An 18,060-nucleotide genomic window follows, 5' to 3' on the forward strand; every position below is an offset into this window, starting at 1 on the left:
GGGGGGGGTGTCTTGTAATTATCTCGCGTGAAAACAGGTGATAACACGTTATTTACATCAATTACAATCAATGTCATTATCGCATCATTTACCCCCGTTTGATTACAGCCCCGGTAGAATCATGCACGTGCAAATATCTATAGAAGTAGTTTTACTTAATTGATAATAAAAATTAACAAAACGTGCATACAGTGATGTACGTATGGGAGAGTTAGCTTGCCACAAGCTTAATTTGCATATTCACGTCGGAACCTGAGAAGCGTGAAAATTGACGAGGTCAGGGTCACTGAGGTGTGCTCGACCCGCTCTGTCAGTGTAGGCATAGCAGTGACGGAATCGAACTGTCCCCAGCGGAAGTGACCTTCCTATCGACATAATGTCAATTTGTTTACAACATCGATGTTGTTTTGTGGTTTTGAAGAAGGGAATGTGATAGGAGATAAGGTTTAATACATATTTTGTAAAAAAATACTACACGAGCGTTTCCCGACAGATGGCGCCGCACTTCAGACCATCTGATTGTGATCACACTAATTACAAAGCATTTATAAATCTGTCATGTTGATAAATGTTGTCACTCTAATTGATGTACAGTGACAATAATTAAGGACGAACATTATTAATAAGACGCTGCACCTGACAAACTTTGAAAATACGATTACATAAGAGCATGCGTATAGCTAAAATCATGGACTTGTATGCATTGGTTTATCGTAAATTTTACGTTGACTCGTTAAACAGCATTTCGAACATCATTATATTTCTAACAGCATACAACGGTCCTACGCCTTGAAACTTGTAGTAACTATTTATTCCGCTTTGTTCTGTTTCAAACAGTCCTCAGCGGAATTTAGTAGTCTCGAATTTTCTTGATTAATTAAAAATTCTAGAGATGGAGGCAGTCTAAGCGTCGTGTAACTTAGCGAAATAGCTCTATACAACGGTAAATAACCACCACGAGGTAGTAGGTTATGATTTGTAAATATTAGCGAAGTTAACCCTCAGGTATAACATACATGACCCTCGGGTATAACATATATACATGTACATGACCCTTGGGTAAAGCTGATCATCACAACATTGGATACATAGAGAATAATACACGCCTTTTTTCCATATCACACCCAGTATCAACACGAGACTGCAATATCAGCCCAAGGGCCGAAGGCCCGAGGGCTGATATTGGTCGAGGGTTGATACTGGGTGTGATATGGAAAAGGGCGTGTTTTATTCTGTTTATTACATACTTACTAATAAAAACTACTATTTTATGATTTATTTTTATTTTTGAAATATTGAAAAACGAACTTTTTTTCCAAAAGGGGTGTGATATGGGTTTTGCGGGCTGATACGGGTTTTGGGGTGTGATACGGCGGGGGCTGATACGGGTTTTGGGTGTGATACGGCGAGGGCTGATATGGGTTAGAGTAATTGTGTCGTATCGCATATACAAAAAAAAAACCGTATTTATTAGTAAGTATGTAATAAAAATCATTATCAATTATCACTTAGTTAGATATCTTGTTTCTCATTTAATTTTACACTATATGAATTATCAAAAAATAAACTAGTAGCTTGAAATATTAAAATGTATAGCATTTATGAAGGAATTGTATTTATCTAATATATATTGAGAGAAATGTATCATTTTATTGATAGAACGTCACCATGTATGCAGGCAGGCATATCTCGCGAAACTACATTTATAAGCATTGCGACATATGAAAAAGCAGAAAGGATTTCTGAGTTTAAATACACTAGAAAGACAAATATGATCATGAACACACAAAGTTGTGTATTTTGGAACTGCTCTATTTTTCATCAGTGTTTTATCGCTGACGGTTTTTAGATTAATTGTATATCTATTTTACGAAGATGATAAAGAAAAGTCATCATTCCTTTAATTATTGAAATGTTTTGGCGAACAGGTTTAAAAATAGTACATTCGTTTAATAGATAAATTGCAAGGTAAAAGACATGAGTGTATCATGAACACGTGTTCCTAGATAACATGGATCCATTTTCCAAAGAAACTATCTGGAAATCTGTCTAATGGAGTGGGAAAAAAAGAGATTGATTCTAATCTATAAGAAGGGTCCATTAGAAAGTACAACTATGTCAAGTTCAATGGCAACTGGGAACAAACACGTGCACTGGAATGAGAATTCGGATCGAGTCTGTTAAGAACAACAATAAGTCGGTAATCTGTTCAGTAATTGAGATACTTAATTGTCTGGTATGTATAAAGCGTGTAAATAAACAAATGTTAAAACAATTCCAGTAAAAGAAACGTGTTTATATTCAAAGGGAGATATTTTGCTTTAAAATTGAGCTTTAAAACTTTACATATATACTAGTAATGCTGCAATATCGTTTCTGTCTGCGTTTTGATATTTAATTCAATATCGGATATATTGTTTTAACCAATTACCATCCCTAAAACCCAGTTAATTATTTCAATATTCGTTGTATAGTTACTTGAGTTGTGAAAATAGCTGATGATTTGAAATTAAACGGCAATACATTTAGGAGTAAACATGCATAGTAGTCTGAAATAATAATCGAATATTAAAAGTCAAATTTATAAACGTTTGTGAACAAAGAAGTTGCAATTTAGCACTAAGAGATCGTATACTACGAGGATGTATTACTTGTGTGTATATATATGTCCTGTTTACGAATTTATACATATAAACAAATCAATACTGTGACTAATACTCGATACGTAAATATAGAAAATGGGTGATGTAATATGTACATACAAATAACATGCGTGATGTAATGTATACAAACAAACTGTATATTGAATCTATAATATACACAAAATCGATATCACAAATGGTACGCTATATCTATATTTTACAAACAAAAAAACAAACAAACAGCGTCATATAGTGTACAATGGTACCCTTGTATACACAAACAACATCACAAAGTGTACATTGTATTTATAATGTTTACACAAACAACGTCACAAAGTGTACATTGTACCAATAATGTACACACAAACAACGTCACAAAGTGTACATTGGTACCCCTTGTATACACAAACAACGTCACAAAGTGTACATTGGTACCCCTTGTATACACAAACAACGTCACAAAGTGTACATTGGTACCCCTTGTATACACAAACAACGTCACAAAGTGTACATTGGTACCCCTTGTATACACAAACAACGTCACAAAGTGTACATTGGTACCCCTTGTATACACAAACAACGTCACAAAGTGTACATTGGTACCCCTTGTATACACAAACAACGTCACAAAGTGTACATTGGTACCCCTTGTATACACAAACAACGTCACAAAGTGTACATTGGTACCCCTTGTATACACAAACAACGTCACAAAGTGTACATTGGTACCCCTTGTATACACAAACAACGTCACAAAGTGTACATTGGTACCCCTTGTATACACAAACAACGTCACAAAGTGTACATTGGTACCCCTTGTATACACAAACAACGTCACAAAGTGTACATTGGTACCCCTTGTATACACAAACAACGTCACAAAGTGTACATTGGTACCCCTTGTATACACAAACAACGTCACAAAGTGTACATTGGTACCCCTTGTATACACAAACAACGTCACAAAGTGTACATTGGTACCCCTTGTATACACAAACAACGTCACAAAGTGTACATTGGTACCCCTTGTATACACAAACAACGTCACAAAGTGTACATTGGTACCCCTTGTATACACAAACAACGTCACAAAGTGTACATTGTATCTATGATGCTCACACAAACAACGTCACAAAGTGTACATTGTACCAATGTTGTACACACAAACAACGTCACAAAGTGTACATTGGTACCCCTTGTATACACAAAACAATGTCTTAAAGTGTACATTGTACCTGAAAATGTACACAAAAACAGCGCCACAAAGCGTACATTGTACAAATAATGTATTCATACAAATTGTAAATTTTCCTATGTATTATGCTTATGCTAGGTCAATAGCAACGCTATACTGAATATGTTAATTTAGTTCGTTATTGTAATTATCACGCACACACTTACATAGTAATAACACGGTATATTGTTTACTTACAAGTGATGTTTTGGTGATGAAAACTTTGCTTTATTTGTCCACTGTGATGTTTTTTTGACATGTAAAGCAATATTTCATAAGATCAAGCGGAAGTTTTGGAACATGAATTATCAATATATTTACTTCCTTGAACTAAAATTGTAAATGACTGTTTATGATATAACTTGTAAATAAAATGAATTTTATACGAGATGGCTTTATACGTTTTAACAACTTGTGCCAAATCCTTTGTACCTATTTGGACAATAAATATGGTAAAAGTCGAAGTGATATTTTACAGGTGTTATTTGTACCAGACACCTGTACGCGTACGTTGATTGTGGAATGTATTACCGTAATCGATTGCAATTTGTAGTAAGCACTATAACACTACACCCAATGTAACTAATTAACATATTTAATGTTTTTATATTGTATACATATATTTATTAAGCGTAACATCATATCTTATACATTTTGATACGTCCACAGGTGTTTTCTGTTTTAGATGAATTTCCCTCGATTTGATGGATGAACATGTTTTAGATTCAGTGATCAGTTTTTACTCAGTTTTTACTGATCTTGATAAATGATTAAGAAAAGTTAGATTGAATATTATGAAATAAAGGTCATATACAAGGTTTTTTTAAACTGACATAAGAATCGAAGATTGGGACTGTCAGGATGGTTTATCCTTCTAATTTGAAAATTATATGATTCTCTTAGATCGATATTTACTATGCATCAACAATAAATTTAAGGTATCTATTACTTTCTTAAATACTGTAAGGTTAAGAAACTCACAAGTTAAAGTTGAAATCTAACTAGAACAAATTTTTAGATTTCTGATTTGCCTTTTACAGTATAGCAATGCGAATGGATGTCCGTTCGTAATGTATACACTATTTACATGTATATGTCTGAAGAGTTCCTACGGATGAAAGACAAATGTCCACTCGTTTTGTACATTACTATAACACATGTATCATAATAATGACTTTCACACATCATACAAGCAACATATATTTCATCATTATATTGCCGCCATCTTGGAAACTCACCTGCAGGCAAATTGTTTACTAATCCTGAGCAGGAAAAATAAAGTTTTGAGGACAGCATAAACATATTTTTAATAATATTTAGCTAATTTTATTTCCATTTGGGAATTCGTCAATCAAGTTCAGATATGGGTTGATAATATACATTGTTTTACCTATATACTTACATTGAGGTTAATGTTGTCCAATATTTCTTTATCTTTTTCCCAAAAGAAATTACTCCAAGATGAGACACAGAGTTGGCCTAAATGGTATTTAAAATCACATCCTCTGTTGTAATGATAATAATCCGTGTTGTTATCCGAAAAAAAGTTATTGATGAACACAAGCGAGATGAGATATTGGGATTTGTTGAAACAGTGCCCTACTGACTAAGAAGCCGTTCATAGATTGAAGAAGCTCCTAGCTGACCCGGAATCCTGCCCGAGGGAGGGCATCAACGTCACAGCTGTCATTAGAAGCTACGTCGTATGTCAGACACGGAAGATCCCGCCCCTCTCACTATCTTATCTTACCTGTATCTATACCTGTACAGATGAGCGAAGATTAGTCATCTTAAACTGCTTTTTATTCGTAGATCTGCATGGCCATTTTTGAAACAAATGCTTATCACATGCATACATGCAAAGAGACGGAACAAAATGGTAATTTTCTTGAAAACAAAACGGTCAGAAACACGTTTTACCGTTGTGTATTGTTAGCGTTATTAAACAATTCTAAAGGATTGTTTAAGCAGGAGTTTTTATTTCAAAATAACAAATTAAGCAAACAAAGAATAAATAAAACCGTTTTCTGATAAAAACAAGCAAAGTTTAAAATCTATCACAATTAAACATCAAAAAGAACGCATTTGATTGTATGTACATGTTGATAAGTATGTTACATTGTAGATGATAACGATTTTTCTTTATCAAGTGAATACACCATTTCCTTCGCGTGAAATGAATTACAAAACAGTATGAATAGTCAAACGGAATATACTTATAACGACAATGAGTAGTGTCTGTTCTGCTTTTCCAAAAATTATAATTTCGAAAAACAACAACAACAGCAACAACAACAACAGTAAGATACACGTATATGTACATAAATGGAATATGCTCGCGTGCACTAGTAAGATATGTCTATGCATATAGTCTATGGGCAACGGTACATTACCGATCACCGTTATAAGTCTATATAAATGGCCAGCGGCCTCTACGAAACTATCCATCACAGTAGGAACGCGTATATTACCTACATCGTCCCTACGGTCATTTCTATATAGTTCTTTTAACACAACATGTACAGGTGAGACGGTCACGTGGGGGACGTTCACGTGTATTGTAAAACATAAAAGGGCCATAAATGGACATGTAAATAGGTATGGCAATATATATGTATTGTAAGTAGGTATTGAGATATACATATATTTCTTACATTGTGTGTGAGCATCATAATGTACACGGCGCCGAATAAAAGAGAAGAATTCTGACGATGTCGTTAGACTGTCCCTTTGTCATGTAATTCTAAATATAGATATTTATATATTTTTCTAAGTTGTGATTGAATGAAAAATTGAAAATGTAAGGATGTATGCTATCTTACATGCGACATGTATTCTGTTTACAAGGAATTCCTAGAATTTTACACGAATGACCATGTAGAATTTGTATGATAACTTGGTACATTGTATTTGAGTAGGTAATAATAACACTATTGCAATGTACATGTATACTCTATTAAATCGACACAGATAACATTTAGGCAATTTGAATTTATCCATATACATGTACAACGTATATGTATAAAAAAAAATGGCTAATCATAAAAAGTGTTATTCTTATACATTTTACAGTTATTATGTGTTAGATAAAAATATATCGATGAGGTAAAATCTTTGTATTCTATCAGGAATGTGTCCACTACACATCCTTGATTCTATTCGTCATGTACTTGAGCACATGTTTAATAAAAAATAAATGTGTCAGGACCCGATAGAGAGTGATCTTATGCTTTAAAAGTTATGTTAGTGTACCTTAGAACAAATTTCCTTGGAATCGAACCCTGGACTCGAGATAGTTGTCTAGTGCTCTACTGATGGAGCTAACAGAGCCGAGTCATGTACATGTGACTTGATTCACTTTTGTGAAATCAGAGTTATTGCAAACATAGAGGGCTTATGAATAGAGACAGATTTTCATATTATAACACCTATAGCATGCTTTAAGGAGCAAACCGTTTGTATCAATGTATAAATTAAATGTATCATTATATTTAATACGTGTCCTTGTGCTCAGCTGAAAAAAAACAGTCCATCATGCAGCTAGGTTTCTTCGATGTTTTGGTAAATAAGTGGGAAGTATAAATATATAGGAATAGACGTGGCATATTTACTGCCCTCGATCATGACAGAGTCAGAACTATCGACTTGAAGTGATTGACGTGCAGATCAATGGATGATTATCACGGGATTGACATTGTGTCGACAGGCGCATGCGTACCGCGTACCAAGGATACCTCTCTATACTTATCAAAACAGAGTAGTATTGCGCAGCAAATGTGCATTACTGGGACCGTGAACGAATTATCCAAACTATTTATGGTAATTAATGAATGCTAATCAAAACCACACAATTTCCTCATTCTTTATTTAAGTATCAACCTCCAATTTTGTGACGGCATCACAGAAAAACTATTATTGTATTAATAAAGAATAAATAGTCGGCGAACCGTCGTAGATATAATCAAATGCAAAAACAATAATGGTAAATTTGTACATATATTTAGCAGTCGACAGGTACTAACCGCAGTGTGCTGTGCTGTGCTGTGCTGTGCTGTGCTTCTCCAGTTAACCCACATGATAGTTCATTAGAAATCATTTGGGACGATCAATGTTTAAATGGTGAGTGCAATTATATTGATTTTATTTTCCTCATTTTCTTTTTTCTTCTAGTATTTTCTTGTAATAGGAGCTTCGGTGACCAAGTGGTTAGGGCGTCTGACATTCTGCTACCACTAGCCCTCCACCACTGGGTCGCGGGTTCGAGACCTACATGGGGCAGTCGCCAGGTACTGTCCATAGGTCGGCGGTTTTTCTCCGGCAGCTTCGGCTTTCCTCAACCACAAAAACCTGGCACGTCCTTAAATAACCATAGCTGTTAATAGCACGTAAAACATAAACAAACCAAACCAAATCTTGTATTTTCTTGTGAAAGAGAACTCAAATGTATACAATATAAAATAAAATGTAGTTATTTTACAACAATTATGAAACAACTTATCAACTTACATAACTCACTCTTGTCGGTCCGAATATTAGCGTGCAGAGTGTCTTAATGTGGGAGGAAAATGGAGACCCAGAGAAAAACCAGTTTGGTCGGGTAGGTTACCCCATACATTTTCACGTCCTATCGGGAAATCGAACCCCGGCCACCTTGACGAAAGGCGAGTGCGTTATCAACTCTGCCACCTGACCATTCCAGTTGAAATGTACAACCACTGTCAGAACTGTGATTTTAAGGTCCAAAAGGTCTTTTGATTCACAACATTTCTGTAGAGAACCATTTTCAAAGGCAGTGTATCACTTTATTTCTCGGTGTTTTTTCAACGGAAGAATAAGAAAGAGCATGCATATAAATTCATTATCAAATGATGTTTTATAAAAAATGAAAAATAAAACTTCCCAAAGTTATTGAATACATTGAATATTTATCAAAACTTTAGACTTTCTGTTTTCATACATTTTGTTTTTAAGCAAGTGACTCTAAACACGAAAACAAGTGACTCTAAACACGAAATGTCCTCACAGTTACATTGTCATATATAAAAAAAAAAAAAAAAGTTTTAATCACCAATTGTTACGAGTAGAACACTGACATTATATATCATATAGGTATCGCAGTCAGTGCTGGTATTTAGATTTCATGAGTGGAATAACTTACCAGTTAAATAAGAATCCCTGTCCCACTGGAATGAGATTTTTCCTACAAACAGTGACCTCCCCTTAACTTCCGTTTGGATACACTTTTGTTAACCAGGTTGCGCAATCGGTTAGAGCGATAGTATATATATATCAATCTGAGGTCCGGTGTTCGAATCCCAGTCTAGCTCCGCTGATTTTCAGCACACTCAAAGCAATGTTGTTGATAATTTATTTATTTCATCTTTATTATTTCTCATGAAAGTCCCGCAAAGTATGGCTTTCTTTTCGGAAAAGATTTATTAAAGCTATAGTCAGGCAAATAAATAAAAATCCAACACTTAGTTACACTTGTTGGTAGTGGCACGGGATCCTCTATAATGATGTTCATACCGAGTTCACAGTGTTCGTGATGTACAAGGTGCCTTAATTTTGCATCAGTATTTAGATATCATGTCTTTTCTAAATGTCTTGTCTAAACTATGCTCTTAGCATATTTACCACCGGATATCTTTTATATAGTTCCCTTTCTGAAAATCAGTCGGCAATCACTGGGCCTGTTCGAATTCGTTTATGCGGAACAACCGGTTTGACTGTTTTTAAAAGCAACATTTTTGGGTATATGCAGGCCATGTAAGGCTTTGACAAAGACTCGCCTGAAAGCAGCATCAGATTACTAGGTCCGACCTTATTTCATAAACGAACAACTCTGGTCCAACCGGTTAGCGGCCCTAGTCTGAACTGCCAACCGGAAGTTTTAGATATATCTTTTGTATACTGTTGATAAATTCATCACATTATTAATATTTATAATTCCTATTAATGGTATGAATAAGAGATAACCCTGATATGACTAATAACCATCAATTCAATTTTCAATTTTGGAATGCCAATATATTGAACGGAATTGTTTAATTTTCACGTCCTAGTCTATGTAATGAAGCCTTGGAGGGTGTGGCTTCATAAGAGGATTACACACGGAGTTGTTAAATTTTGCGGAATCTTCTTTTCACGGATTTCATGTAAAGTGACCATGCCACAAAGCCGTACAGTAATGATTGATTAATTTGCTATAATTTTTGCATGTTGTATTTCGCGGAAAAACAGTTTGATATGACGCCATGTGAAGCATTAGACAATCTGCATGCTGGAGAACTATACTATGTATTTGACACGAAAATAAAATATTTGAACTATTTTGTTTGTGAAGGTCTGTGTTGCCAGTTTTTTATTTATGTCCTCGTTTTGCCTTTTTTAACGTTTCATAATACTTTTTTATGTGTTATATATGTAGTCGATTTTTTTGTGGTCGTAAAATAAAGACCTATTTACATATTTTACTGGTATTTGAATAGGAATGCGGACATGTTTATGAAAACCACTAAATATAGAACGCTTAAACATTGTCATATATAACGAAAGTGATTTAAGAATAGGAATGTTTTTATTCTTTTACAGAAACATAAATATCCCATAAGGCATGACACTACATCGCAATAAAGCAAATCTTCAGACGACTAACAAAGATTGTACTATTGAAATTGTTTATTATGATAACGCATTCTACCCTTTTCGTTACATACTATGTAGGGACGTTTTACGTGATAAACATTTTTTCCATAGTTGGTGGTGTTTATATTGTGTAAAATACTAAAACCAACAATAAGACATACATACAAGGTCTTTAAATGCAATAAACATCTCTCGTGGAATAAGACACGATAGCTTTTGAAGAGTGTATTTGACAAAATATCATATACAAGTATATAAACTTCATTTATTTTACAACAATTACGAAACAAGTTATTTCAACTTATATTAATCACTCCTGTTGGCCTGGATGTTAGAGCGCGGGTGGTCTTAATGGGGGAGGAAACCGGAGTACCCGAAGAATACCAAAGTGATCGGGTAGGTGACTCAATGCCTTTTCACGTCGGATCGGGGAATCGAACCCCTGCTACCTTGGCGCGTTATCCACTGCGCCACCCGACCATCCAATATATTGTGTACAATGTTACCATGCCCTGTGTACAATATATAGGGTGGACTTTTAAAAGACAATATCGTCCCGAAATCTAGAATCGTTTGACGAGATTGGTGTTGTTTTTTTCAATACGAAATTGCCCCGTTATCGAGAATTGATTTAGGGAAAGGTGGAATGTATCAATTAAATATTGTCCCTAAATGCAGATTTAATTTAGATGCTAGGTGACTTTTTAAGAACGTCAGTCCATAGGATAAATGAGTTAACTTCTAAGTTCGATTAAAAACGTGTTAATTTTGTTTACAGAAAATCAGTTATTGGATACCTTGGGTGTCAATGTGGTTGAATCGTCAGTGTCTGTATAATTGCCTATATGTTGAAATTAAACTTCGTCGAAACAGATTTCACTGTGATTATTGCCATCATTAAAAAACACTTATTTCCGGGTTAGTGTAGATACCCGCGTCACGCCCACCAATTCTGAGAAATTCGGATGGCTTCTCTAATAGTTATTTGACTATTGAAAGCAAGTGGCACGAGACACTTAATCAAGTTATTTCCAAGTAAGGAATATTGGTTACATCCAATATTGACTGGTTCCTGGAAACAAACGCCTGCAAGTTCCCGATAAGTTACACATTTAATAGACTATGGGGATCTCATTCTGCTACCACTAGCCCTCCACCACTGGATCGCGTGTTCAAGAACTACGTGGGTGTCGCTAGGTACTGGCCGTAGGTCAGAGGTTTTTCTCCGGGAACAACGACTTTCCTCCACCACGAAAACCTGGTACGTCCTTAAATAACCATATATGCTAATAGGAGGTAAAACACATACACACTAAACCAAATCAAAGAAATCACCGGTATTCTTTTGAAGTGTCTCCGCTTACAGCTTCCTGTCACATGTCATTTGACGTACGGACACATTAAACCTGTTTGGAAGTCCTTGCAGTTGTTGCAGTGTGCGGAAGAATACCAGAGCCAGTAAAATGTACCTGTGTACGTATTTAAGGCCTTCGCGTAAATTCTCCAGTATACTTCAAAGATTTTGCGATACCATACGTTCCAACAATACCGTTCAGGTCAGAATCTGGCGCCTTTTCTATACTGTCCACACGGAAATCATTGTTTTGAAAATTCAAAGCTGTCGCAGACCTCAGGAAGAGCCTGGCAACATCACCCATGGTGTGTGGATCATTAGCTGTTTTTTTTTTATTTCAATAAAACGTCCATTTAAAACTACCGGTAAAAACGTGATGCTCAAAATGAACAGTTCATTATGTTTCATTACGTATTGCCTTTAATGCATCACTTTAAATAATTTTCTTCTACCTTTGATCTTAACAAACGGAAGCTTCAGATCTCTTGATGGTAAGCGTTCTAAAATTGATTAATCCTGAATATTACCATCATTAATGATACTTTTGTAAATAATGTAATCCTGTTAGAAAACAATCAGTGTATTGGTAGATTCGTCTGTGAAATCATGATATCTTTTCAGATAAAACAGCGACGATAAAAATAATACTTTCCAATTTGTGAATTCAAATCTTCAAAAATACATAAGCTGTCAGGAACATAAATGTAAACGTAAAAAGTGATATATTTCAAGCACTTTAATCTATTACGTAACCATGACATTGTTTTAGCGGAACTAAAGAACACTTGAGATAAATTTCTACTTGGTGACATCGGCGTTCATTTATTTAGCTGCGAAATTGTTTTTTAAGAAACGAAAAAATCTGTCATTGGAATTATCGCATTATAAGGAAATAATAACATTTCTGTAGCACCTCATAAGCCACTATTTTTTTCTGGTTACCATTTTAGCAATCTATTCAACTTTTTTTTTAACACTTTTTAATAAAAAAAACAAACAAGTGATTTATCATCATAAAACCACAAAAACACATGTGAAACGGAATGTTATACTTATACATTTATGCATAAAAAGACTGAAATAAGGGAAATTACCTGTAAAATGTGAAGTATACTGTGTGTTGATGAATGGGTTGCTTTTGTTCTGTTGAAGTTGGTTAATGTGTGGTCACCCTCGGGTCCTGTCAGACGCGTATATTCATCACCAACAGTCTGAATACGTAACCCATTACCTAGACCTGCACAGAATACCAAATGTTCTAAAGAATTACCATAATTAAACTTAATAGCATATTCTTACCTTAGATACACATTTTGAATTCATTTTATGTGCATATAAAATTGTTTCACATAAATATGTGATTCTACTTAGATGCTTGAATACAATTAATGTCGTAAATACTTGATAACTTGCTTTAAATGGTCTGAAAATTAAGAAAAAGTATTATCAAACCCTCAGGAGAGTAAAAGATTTTCATGATATGACATTCCAACTTGAGCATAACCCTACCTAAAACTTTTTAACCTGAAAAAAACCTAACCAAAAATTTAATTAACCTGAATTTGACATTGAAAAAATCTCCATGATAGCGAATATTGACTTGAATTTTACATGAAATTCACGCAAATTTGACCTGAAATTGACTTAAATTTGGCATCAATATTTTTTCTTATCAAATTCAGGACAATTTCAGGTCAAAATAAGTTTCAAGTTGAGCTTTATTTGTTTACCTGAAATTGACCTTTTTGCTATTTTCACGTCGAATTAAGGTCAATTTTTAGGTCGTATTGTGGTCAATTTTTTACCCGAAATTGACTTGTTTTGCTGTCTTCAGATAAAATTGGCCTGTACATTTGACCTGAACTGTATTATTTAGCAGCAAACATTTTTTTTCTACCCCTGACCATTTACCCCCGAGTACATTGGAGTGCTATACCCAGATTGAATCCAAATGCAGGTTTAGTAATGGGTGGTGATAGCCAAGATGTAATTCCTATTAACTGTCCTCTCCGCCTGCCGTATTCAATCAACTATATCAACTACTCATTACATAATTGTCTCACCTTTTTCATGTTATATAGTACACACGCTTCAAAACTTGATGGCGCTTAATGAAAACATGGTTAATTTCGGCAAGCTCATAAAACAGTGACTATTTCTCAACTACTTTATAGTATAGTAATTGTTTTTAGCACAATGAGGGTTAGCCTCACGAATAATGTCCATTGCAGTAGATTGATGCTTACAAGTTAAAAATGATGAAGTCAGTATTATGAATCAGAATGACAACACCCACTATCATACTCTACTTTCAGGGAATCTGAATCATTCTTTAATGTAGGACAATATCATCCGGATTCAACGTGTGGGAGGCTAACGTAAAGCACACACAGTGAATTGCTCCTTTGACATTTGGTAATAGACACATTAGCCAAAACAGAATTTAACATATTAATATACTCGACTGGTGAGCACCTTATAAGCACGAGCAGGCAAATGTATTAGTCAGAAAATGCATTGTTTACCAGTGGCATTTACCTTCCTCCTTAATAATCACGAATTAGTAATTCTTTAAACAAAAACAACCTACATCATCTTTTAAAAAAGACAATAGCCAGTAAGTCTAACACAAGTATGTGTTTCCTCGAATAGCGTTAAATTAGTTCTTAGTTAAAGTAACTGAGGTCACACTGGACGTGTTTTACCTGGGCTATGGATTGTAATGGATTCGGATGGCTGTAGATAACATCTATATGGTGTGAAAAAGGTAAATCGTAGTACGACGCTTTCTAACGGGACAACAAAACACACTTATGTATGTAAATAAATGGAAACACAAAGGTAGGTAAGGGCTGTTTGTTGTACTTCACTTTCTATTCAATACACAAAACAAGTACCAGTTTGACCTCATTTCAAACGAAAATGACCTGATAAGGTCAAGACCCGCGTGACATTTATCATGAATATTCAAATCGTACGGAGTTCTATGTACTGCAAACGAAGTTCATAAAGGTGACAGTTCGGGTCGGCTGAAGATATCGTGAAGTTTGAACTCTAAAATTATTCTTGTTAAGAAGTCTGGCATTTATTAGTTACGAACATCTTATTTACACTGTGCGTGAACGAAACTTTATTTTCGTGTCAAAACAAAATTTAGCATCGTGCCAAATTTCATTTTTTATAAATCTAATTTAGTTTGCTACAGTGTGATAATATCAAACAATTGCAATACATGCAATGTACTTAACTGACTGAATGATATTTGTTTAAACGAAACAATATCTTTTCAATGTTTAAAATATGTTACCGAAAATATGATGTGCGAGTTTGAAATGTCTTAATAGGATCAGCATTATATTAAGAATTGGATTAAAATGGTAAATCAAAGATAACCCCTATTGTACATAACCTCGGTTTATTTTGAATAAACATGAATAAATTAAAGAGATAACGTAAAACTAGATGATGAAATCACATACAGAAAACACCAGAAGACAGCATACAGAAATATGGAGCAAACCACAGAAAACACTAGGAATTACATAGAGAAAAAAAACCAAGAAATCCACAGGCCGAAAACGAATGGAACCTAAACAAGAGGAAATTACTTACGGAGATCACGTGGCAAACACATATCAATCACAAAAGGAAACTACGGACATTAAGTACGAGAAAACTACAGATAGGGAAAACAATATAGGAAAACACATACAGAAAACACGTGGAAACTTTATACAGAAAACAAACAGAAACGGCACAAAGAAACCACAAGGAAACCGCATAAAGAAAGCACGGAAAACTACGTACGGAAAACAGAGGAAACTACGGACAGACAAAATACAAAGGAAATTAACGACAACTACATCGTAACGCGGGGAAAGTGAACATCATCTGTTGTTATACGTAACACTAATGAGGCCAATAGTTAATAACGTTGTGGTGTGAATTAGGGCTGAAGTGAAAAAGAGGAAAAACTACATTTTTGCTGGAAAAGGTAAATAAAGAAATTTCCGCGCGGGGGAAACTTTGGGATTTGTTTCTTCGAACTATTCGCGGAATGAATACCACTATAATATTACTTTTACGGTTTTAACCATGACTAATTAAGTACATGCAAAGTTAGAAAGCAAATTCCTCTGCCCACTCAAAGTTTTTTCTGTTGCTTTTTTATGTGTGTGTGGTATTTTTTTAAATTTCAAACATGTTTTATTGTCATAATAACATACAGCTAGGGGGTTGGACAAATGTCACATGAAATTATAGACGCTCCCTCCCTATGTGAAATTAATAATATGTGCAAACTAAATATGACTAAGTGAAACAAGCAATTCAATTAGAATTATAAAGTAAAAAACAGAGAAATTGATAAGTAATAGACACACCCGTGATAACAGGGACACAGACACACCGACATACATTTACTACTCTCACAGGAACATGACAGTCACGCGACAGACGTACGGACAGACTATAACAGGCAGCTTACAGACAGAGACCTAATGGATATTACAAACATGTACACGCCTACATCCCAATTGTATTAGAGTTAGAGGGTGAGGGATGCATTTAGATGGAAATAATTAAATCAATAACGACAATAAATCATAAATTGACTCTTCTTGCGCCAAAGATAAAATGTTTGGCATGCCGGGAAATTTCAAAATTTTCCTGCAAATTACAGCTGACACAAAAGCATGCAGACGCAGCCATTGGGGTTTATGACCTTGGTATTTGCTTGTTTATGCAAATTTTTACAACTGATTTATTCACATGTATATGCTATAAAAATAATTTGACATTGACAGAACACACTAGAAAAAGTAAATGTAACATTGTGTTTTTAGCTAATACAATAAACGTTCTGATGTCCTGATGCATGCCCTAACATAATAAAGTGATAAATCACGAATGTAGGTTTTGCAATATTTTAAACAATTATACACGTATAAAATGCATTAACCTGATTCAAATAGAAAAAATAAAACAAAATGTTTACAGATATATCAAAAGGTTATCAATGCAGATAAGAAAATATGTCAGTTGCGGAGTAATCATTATTAAAGATTTATTGATATAATCAATTGGATATTTTATTAATTAACTCTCTAATATATCAACTTTTAGTATAGAATGTTTGCTTATTATCTTTGCGAGTACTACACTTGCGGGTGTACAGCGAAATTTAACCCCCGCGAATATGTACTGAATACGAAACCGCAAAATATTGACCCGTGAATGCAAAGCGCTATACAGTAAAAAAAATATTATGAATAAGCTTCACCTTCAACTGTTCACACAATCAGCTTCACCTTCAACTGTTCACACAATCAGCTTCACCTTCAACTGCCCTGCACAATCAGCTTCACCTTCAACTGCCCTACACAATCAGCTTCACCTTCAACTGCCCTACACAATCAGCTTTGCCTTCAACTGCCTTGACAATCAGCTTCACCATCAACCACCCTACACAATCAGCTTCACCTTCAACTGTCCTACACAATCAGCTTCACCTTCAACTACCCTACACAATCAGCTTCACCTTCAACTGTTCACACAATCAGCTTCACCTTCAACTGCATTACACAATCAGCTTCACCTTCAACCGCCCTGCACAATCAGCTTCACCTTCAACTGCCCTACACAATCAGCTTTGCCTTCAACTGCCATACACAATCAGCTTCATCTTCAACCGCCCTGCACAATCAGCTTCACCTTCAACCGCCCTGCACAATCATCTTCACCATCAACTGCCCTACACAATCAGCTTCACCATCAACTGCCCTACACAATCAGCTTCACCTTCAACTTGTTTATTGTCTAACATGACAAGATAAAAGCAGGAACGAACTGAAAAGATATAAAAAAAAATACATAATGCAGCATGACTTCAAAGTACTCAGATACAAAGCTACGTACTCTTGAATAGTACGCATTTCCCTCATCAAATGTGGTACCTGTCATGATATTCACACTCAAATCAAGATCATTTATTGTATTTTATTTCATACTGCACATTAGTTAAGTAAATATACTGTGTGACCTAAAAGTTACAAATGAACAACAACTACACATACTAACACCAAAGATGTTTCCTTTTACCATACCAATTATGAGATGAAAATCTAATCTTTACGTTCTCCTTCAATTATTATCCCCTTCAACGAAGTTGGTGACGTATATCG

General features: G+C 34.8%; 1 protein-coding gene across 1 annotated transcript in view; it reads right to left on the reverse strand.

Annotated features, from left to right (window-relative positions):
* LOC110443881 overlaps window positions 1-5,501 on the reverse strand; it is a 46,534-nt gene extending 41,033 nt beyond the window's left edge. The window contains exon 1 of the mRNA XM_021488320.1: window positions 5,279-5,501. The gene's annotated coding sequence lies outside the window, so the exon portion shown is untranslated. The remainder of the gene's footprint in view (window positions 1-5,278) is intronic.
* Between the last annotated feature and the right edge of the window lie 12,559 nt (window positions 5,502-18,060).

Source organism: Mizuhopecten yessoensis, unplaced genomic scaffold, assembly GCF_002113885.1.
Source record: "Mizuhopecten yessoensis strain PY_sf001 unplaced genomic scaffold, ASM211388v2 scaffold716361, whole genome shotgun sequence".
NCBI lineage: Eukaryota > Metazoa > Mollusca > Bivalvia > Pectinida > Pectinidae > Mizuhopecten > Mizuhopecten yessoensis.